Below are 5,716 nucleotides of genomic sequence, written 5' to 3'. Positions count from 1 at the left end.
TTTTGGAGAAATGCGTGTATTTTCAAATTGAGAAATACTTTAAAGAATACAAAATCATTTATGAATTTCAGTCTGGTTTTAGGAATGGTTATTCTACTGAAACATGTTTAATTCACTTGTTGGATTTTGTTAGGAATGAAATTTCCGAAGGCCGTTATGTTGGCATGGTTCTTCTTGACTTACAAAAAGCATTCGATACGGTTAATCATGAAATACTCTTAAAGAAATTAGAAGTGATGGGTTTGAATTCAGCATGCTTGAATTGGTTTAGGTCTTACTTGACCAATCGCCGTCAAGTGGTATCCATGCAAAATGTACTTTCATATTCTATGCCTATAAAGTGTGGAGTTCCACAGGGGAGCATATTAGGTCCCATTCTTTTTATGTGCTATATCAATGATATGTGTATTTGTGTTAATGAAAGTAAATTACTTTTATATGCAGACGACAGTGTTTTACTCTATTCTGATACAAGTCCTAAGCTGATCGGTGAAAAACTTAGCTTAGAATTATCAAATTGTGTTAAATGGATGATAGATAACAAGCTTAGCTTACATGTTGGTAAGACTGAAAGTATTTTGTTTTGTTCGCGGGGTAAGTCTAAGCATACAGATGATTTCAATATATACTATAACAATCAATTAATTAAGAGACAGAATTCCGTGAAGTATTTAGGCCTGATATTAAATAGTGATCTCTCATGTACATCTATGGTTGACTCTATTGTCAAAAAAGCTAATGCTCGCTTGAAATTTCTATACCGGTACCAAAATTGTATGAATACGAAATCCAGACGCATTTTAAGCTTTTCATTAATACAGTGTTTATTTGATTATGCTAATGCAGCATGGTACTGCAGTCTTGGAAAGGTTGATCAAAAAAAGTTTATAATTATTCAAAATAAGATTGTTAGATTTATTACTTGCTTACACCCAAGAACACATGTTGGGAAGAATGAAATCGATAAAGCTGGCCTTCTTCGCATAGACTTGAGGTCGCAACAACTTATACTTCACCATGTTCATAAAATTTTCTATTCAAACGAATATCATTACATATCAAAAAATTTTACACGGTCATCTAATATTCACAGGCATGAAACAAGAAATAGTCTGTTTAACTTTGTTGTACCTATGAGAAAAGGTCAAATTGGTAACACATTTTATTATAAAGGTATACATTTTTGGAATTCCCTCCCTAATCATGTTAAAGCGGTTAAGACTTTTTCACAATTTAAAAGAGTATTGAAACAACACTTAAAAAATGTCCCCACTCTGTAATGTTAAATATTGTAGTCTTATAAATAACTATTTAGATGTGATTTTTTTAAATCAACTTGTTTTACATTGTTTCATCATCTTTTGTTGTTTGCGTGAAAGTTTGATGTCAAACTTATTTGTACTTTTTCATATCTTAGGTTTTACGATTCATGAATCTTGTATTAGTTACGATGCATTTACCGCTACCTAAAAATTGATTATTAGTATAATTCTCATATGTAACTTAGAAGTAATGATCGTTTACTCAACCTGTTTTACAATTATTTTAATCATATTTTGTTGACTGCGTGTTTTTCATGGCAAACTTATTTGCTTTATCTTTTTATATATTAAGTTTTACAATTCATCGTGTTAATTTAGTGGTCTAGACTTAATTGATGTAGTTTGTAGATTTCTATAGGTGTTTTTTCATAGATGTACATTGTCTTCAATTACTGATGTAAGGACCCCATTGGAAATAAGCCATCTCGGCTTTCATGGGTTATCCTGTCAAGGTATACACTTCTGTTCATATTTTCTTGTACTTGTTCATAGTTACCTGACAAATAAAATCAATCAATCAATCAATCATAAAAATACCAACAGTATATTTTATTTACGTTACAAAATGATTATCTAATCAAATCAAATTATCAGTCTGTCAACCTGAAAATATTCCATTTCCATTTGTGCAAAGTCTAAGGCGCATACAACTCTTTTACCAGTTTCCGCCATGTATATACAAAGCCACATCATTTTTCTTTTTATCGGCCTGTAATGTAATTAGTTGACGAAAAATATGGAAATGTATATATTTATGTGTCCCTCGTGTTATTGATTTTAAAAAAATCTCGAAGATAGAAAAACAAACTATGAATCAGCTGACTTTGCCTTTATGGTAGTTATTGCACCTGTGTTCCGACAACTTTTTTTTTGCATTTTCTTTTTTAAATTAAAATCTATAGAACCTGCTGCCAACACTTTAGTAAAGACAAATACTCGTGTGAGTACGCACGTGCTAGAAAGATGAAGGAAGATGTTAGGGATAGGAGGAAAGAAAATAGAAATACCGAATCCCAAAGCCGCCTGACAAACATTGGCATACGGGAGAATAACTAAAGCAAAATTGGGCCAAACGTTAGGACAATGTTATCACAGGTTTGTGTCACATTGGTGCAAAGTTTGTTCTTCGAAAAAGCGATTGAAAGTGAGATGCATGCCGGGATAGGTAGGAAAGGTTAGTCTTTCTTACAAGACTTTGATTCCTTGGAGCAAAATAAAGTTCGTTTAGGTATTATGTCGATTGGCTTTCTTGTTTTAGATTCTACTCTTTCATATAAAAAAGATCATAAATACTATGACAAAACCCCAATTTCGTCCCTCATACAAATCATAATCGAACAAAATTATTAGTGGAATTCTAAATCAATAGTTATGTTTTATATAGAAGAGTGCAATGTGATATTGGAATATTACGTAGGCCTATTACTTTATGAGATACTAATTCCCTGACATCTTTTCCGTAAATAATATATTGTGGTAAATGAATATGATGTATTTCATTATGATTTCGTTTGGGCAACATTTGAAAATAAAAAAAGATTTTCAAAAAAAAAAGATTGTCTCCCGTGCCGGGAATCGAACCCGGGCCGCGTGGGTGAAAACCACGAATCCTAACCACTAGACCACACGGGATTGACACATCATAGTGTGTTGTAAATACTGTCTCAATTGTTATATGACATCACCGCTCATTAATTAATCAGACGATGCAGACAGACAATATTATTCTATTCGTTTTATTTACGCGCTTAAAATAATGAGAAAGTGCATCGCAATGTGGAACACACAAGTGTCCAACATTCAGACACTGCATGGCCCTTTGTTGAAGTCCATTATTCATTAATGATTGCCGGAAAGAAAATATTCGAAAATTATTTCTTATCTCCTCTTTCTCAGAAAATGCATCAATTTTCCACCAAGCCTCAAGTCATCATTGGTCAATCACAATTATGCCTTTTCCGACAGATAAATTATGTCTGCGCGGGCAAGACCATCTTTAAATCATGATTTCTTCGTACAACTTGACACTAAACTGTTAGGTTTAAACTTCGCTTAAGCCCAAAACAATCAGGAAACAAAGACTGTTAGATCGAGGTAACCAACCCTTAGGATTACTATTCATCCTTCACACCTATCTCTTTAGCGAGTGAACTGATTAGGCTGGGTATACATGTCTTGAGGACAATGCAGAGCCGAAGACAATACTCCCAAAGACCGTGCACTCCTTTCACGCACCGACTGAAGGGTGACGAAGATGGGAGTTCTGAAGTTAATTGGAGAAGGGGTTATTAGAATCATCCATCCATGCGGGGTAATAGATTCATCTTTGAAGAAGATGAGCGGTGAAACTTCAAAGGGAAGGTCAGATTTTGGTAGACGGGTGAAGTTCCAGGTTGAAGTGCTTCCAGGTGTGGGCGCTTGACTTTAAGGGGGTGGACTTGCAAGAGACAACAATTAGACTAGAATACAAGTAGACAAGCCGGAGAGAAACTACGTTTGACAAGTATGCAAAAGTTAATGAAATGTGCAAGCGGGGCGTGTCGAGTGCGGCAACTCGACCAGCAGGTGTGATTAGCAAATATTTGAGTAAAAGGTGATTTTGCAATCACTTTTTTAAACATTATCATGATAGTTGTGCAAACACGAGGTGGGTTCAGGCGGGAAGGGGGTGAAGATGAGAGACTGCAACAACGGGAATAAGGAAAGAACAAGAGCGAGCGTTTTCGGGGGTGGGTGGAGGGGGGGCTGTTGATGGTGGGGAAAAGGCTCGGTTGAGAAGGGCATGGAATAGGTCCATGGGAATGGGGTATGCAGAGAAGCAGATGAAAGTAGTTGTGACCTCTGAAAAAAGGAAAAAGTAAAAGGAGGTAGTTTACGCTGGCTGTGCCTATGAGCTGCGCTTCGCGCTCTGCTCTCTCGCAAATCAACAATGCAGTTATTAGAAAAGAAAAAAAAAAGAAACATGTAAGGGCATTCCAAAACATTAAAAAACACTCTTGGTCGTTGTAGTTCTCACCCTGAGGAAAAAGTTGTCCCTGTCTTTTAAAAATATCATTAAAAAAGAGCGCACCAAATTGTCGAATTCCTAGTTTAGAATGCAGAAAATGTCTTCGGGAACAGCTCGGACACTAAGCTCTATCAGTCAATCGCATTATCATTGAATATTTAGGGGCACAATATCAATAATGATTTTAAGATTTAGAGAGCGTAAAGAGCCAATTGTGATTTTCTCGGCTTGCTTTCGTCTTTCTCTAAATATGGCCAGGATTTAAAGAAACACACCATTTGAGGGCGGGGGAAGGGGGGGGGGTGTAATCAATATTTTTTTCGAAGCATATCCTTATCCAATTGGGGCATGTACATGTATGTGATACTCAGGGGTTACACTGCAATCTCCGATTTCACTCGCCCCTGCAAGACAAGAAAGAAAGTTTGAGTTTTGGCCACTCTTTAGTAGAAATGACGATGAAGCGGGAAATGATGGAGAAGGCTTTGGGGTGGTTGGGGTTGTCGGGTTTGGGGGTGGGTCGGGCGGGGTCAGAGGAGAAAGTTCGGAGCCAACCACAGTGCCCGGGGTCGGCGTGGGAGCGTGAGAAAGCGAAGAGGCGCTGGAAAATGAGAGTTCGAAGCGACATATAGCGTCATCAATTACGATCATTAGCAAGCCCCCCGGGATGCCCTCCGAAATGTGACATAAAATATTGCTTTTTTTTTCTTCGCCCCGACGATCGTCGAAGGTAACTTGTCGGTTCGCACAGCTCTCGAGAGGCTTTTAGAGGTCTCTGATTGGGTACGTTCACATTTATTAGCGTGATATAAATAAATATAAATGTGATGTTATAACAACTTGTTCGAGGAGCCTTGTATACGGAAATGGGGATTTAGTGACATTCATATAGTTGGCACGGTTACTGGGGGTACATGGGCACCCCCCCCCCCCCCACTGGATGGGAAATAGAAATATTGTATAATACAGTGAATAAAGGAAGACAACCAGCTCGTAAAAGGAGATCAGTCTACATCTAGTCTAACTTCATGAAACATATACGTTCTCGCTCTCTTTCATAATTATCTAAGGAAAAGGGGCCTGGGCTCACGCGAATACCTAAATGAAAATATGTATTATTAATATTCCGACACATTAACGATATCTCGTGAGATGGACCCTGGAACGGTTTTCAAAGTAGGGTAACTTATCATGCAAAAAAAACATAATCGGGATGTTAATTTTAATTCCCGTTTATAGAAGCAAAAGTGGGGGCTCATGCTCCCCAGCCCCCGGCTATACGCGGCCCCTGTGTGACACGTGCATAGTAAAAAATAAATGCTTGCAGGGCGTCAGTCACTGCCCATCCCGCGCTAGCAACGTATATTTTAATTTCACATCAGCCCCT

At 37.5% G+C, this 5,716-nt stretch overlaps 1 non-coding gene across 1 annotated transcript; it reads right to left on the bottom strand.

Moving 5' to 3' along the window:
- Positions 1-2,882: 2,882 nt before the first annotated feature.
- On the bottom strand, positions 2,883-2,954 carry TRNAE-UUC (transfer RNA glutamic acid (anticodon UUC)). Its single transcript has one exon. It is a non-coding gene; the product is annotated as a tRNA-Glu (tRNA).
- Between the last annotated feature and the right edge of the window lie 2,762 nt (positions 2,955-5,716).

Source organism: Lytechinus pictus, chromosome 14, assembly GCF_037042905.1.
Source record: "Lytechinus pictus isolate F3 Inbred chromosome 14, Lp3.0, whole genome shotgun sequence".
Classification (NCBI taxonomy): domain Eukaryota; kingdom Metazoa; phylum Echinodermata; class Echinoidea; order Temnopleuroida; family Toxopneustidae; genus Lytechinus; species Lytechinus pictus.
This window is presented reverse-complemented; position numbering and strand designations above follow the sequence as displayed.